Source organism: Corvus brachyrhynchos, unplaced genomic scaffold, assembly GCF_000691975.1.
Source record: "Corvus brachyrhynchos isolate BGI_N302 unplaced genomic scaffold, ASM69197v1 scaffold671, whole genome shotgun sequence".
In the NCBI taxonomy this organism is placed as follows: Eukaryota; Metazoa; Chordata; class Aves; order Passeriformes; family Corvidae; genus Corvus; species Corvus brachyrhynchos.
In genome coordinates, this window is record NW_008236441.1 from 1,447,561 (window position 1) to 1,449,590 (window position 2,030).

The 2,030-nt window shown below is 51.1% G+C and overlaps 1 long non-coding RNA gene across 1 annotated transcript; it reads right to left on the reverse strand.

Moving 5' to 3' along the window:
* Positions 1 to 263: 263 nt before the first annotated feature.
* On the reverse strand, positions 264 to 2,022 carry LOC108449843. The gene is made up of 2 exons (XR_001866134.1): positions 1,877 to 2,022; positions 264 to 1,691 (listed from the first exon to the last, which is right to left on the reverse strand). It is a non-coding gene; the product is annotated as an uncharacterized LOC108449843 (long non-coding RNA).
* Positions 2,023 to 2,030: the final 8 nt, after the last annotated feature.

Genomic DNA, 2,030 nt, shown 5'->3' on the forward strand with positions numbered 1-2,030 from the left:
GTTAATACTGCAGCGTCAAAGCAAACCCGGAGTCACGGCCCTGTGCTGTTACAAAGTGTCCTTCATCCCAGCAAAAGACCTCGGGGTGAGAATATTTTGCATGAAGAGCCACCAGTGTAAGAGCTGAGCCTCTCGGCTCTGCATTGCAGTCGGCGTGTCGTGTGCCATCCCTCCATGCTGCAAATAAATCTACAATTTCTCAGCTGGGTGCCTTTAGAAGCCACACGCTAATACGCTTATACAGGAAGAGAGACCAGACAAGGTTCAAATAAAGAGCTCATGTAATAAATAAACATGAGGTCAGTATGGGAACAGCAATTATTGCTTTGTATGACAAGATTTGCATAGCAAACATTTGTGATTAATGTACAGCCGGCGTCAGGTAAGGAGCCTTCACTATCGTTGCTCCATCTGCACCTTCCAATCTAGAAGGTGCAGCAGCTCCAGCCAGAGCAATTAGTCACTGTTTACTGAGAGGCAGATCGAGCAAAATTTTTCTAGTTCAATATTTGAGCGAGTTTTGTCTCACAACCTCCCATTGGATCCATTTCTGCGCCAGGCAGGGATCAGGCTTCTTTCCTGGGGCTGGCAAGGAGGGACAATCAGCACTGCTGCTAATCTGCTCAGCAAGGGCATGGGCTGGCTCCCAGCCTCTCCTGTTGGCCTCACCCAGGTGATTTTCTCAGGGAAAACCCTAAGGAAGAGGCTGAAGACCCTGAATATCAGGGCTCTGCTTCCTGACTGCCTTTTCTTCCACCTGCCTCTGCCTGCCAGTGAACTGCCCCATTGCCACTGCTGATGTCGGCAGTGGGATGCAGCACTGAGGGCAATGAAACCTCCTTCTTTACAGCCTCCTTTCTGCAGAGCCTGGCTAATTAGTTCCAGCTAAACTTTCAGCTCTTTGGAGAAAGAGACATAATCCGACTTGAAACACTATCTTGATTTGGGGATTTTTTTTTTTTTTTAAAGGCATGCAAGCCTCTGGCTTCTCTGGAAAGGAGGCAGTTTGGCTGGAGGGACTAGGGTTATTCTTCTGAGGTAAATTCCTATGGGAAAACCATTCCATTGGAGCTGGTTAGAGGGAAGGCACTTGCTGCTGCGTTCTTCCACTTAATCTGCTTGGGGGCGCCAGGGAAACCTGTTAGCATCACTAGGAAGTCACTCCCAAGAAGTATTGCACAGAACAGCTGGAAAGGCGAAAGGAGAGTTCCTTCATGTTGATGAGATCCAGAAGGGCTTGATTGGGGTGAGCAGGCTTCAAAACCTAGGGCACGCATTTTGGGGACATGAAGCGAAGAATTGAAGGTGCTCTTCTCTTGTGCACTTGCAGAGTTCAGTTACAACTGAGAATGCCAATCAACTCATCAAGAGTGATAAATGGCAGCTGCTGTCTCACACTTGTGATGAGATGTTGAGATTTTCAGTCGCTGTCTTGCCAAGACAAGTCTTGATAAGATGCCAGTCCCCTGTATCCACTAGGGAGGACACGTGTGTCAGCATTTCACCCTTGTGCTTGGGTGGGTGGTAGTCAGGGGGATGCAGGGCTGATGCTTGCAGGACCCTGGCACTGCAGCTGTCCCCACCTGAGAGCATCTAGGAGGTGCCACCAACCTGGCAGGGGACATCAAGATGGGGGGTGCATTGGTGGGAGATGCCATCGCACCTCTGTGCCTCACAGAGCTGTAGGCAGGCTGGAAAACATGGCTCTCATCAGCTACTTCAGCGCCAAGTCCACCCACCACCACATTGAAGAATGATCTCCAAGGTGCCATCAACCTGCCCTGTTGCCCTTAAAACTTCTCTCCCTCCTTTCCAGCCCTTCCACCCTAAAGCTTCCCAACTGCCTCGGCTGAGCACTGGGAAGCCCTATACTCACCTCGGCGCTGAGAGCGCAGGCGGGGTGCTCTTGTCTTTGCAAGTGGGGCTGTGCGCATTCACGGAGGTGGGTTCTTCGGGGCAGAACCCAGGGAGGAGGACGATATGCCACGTCCTTGTCCGAATCAGGTGTGGGGGGGGAGGTCCCACAGCAC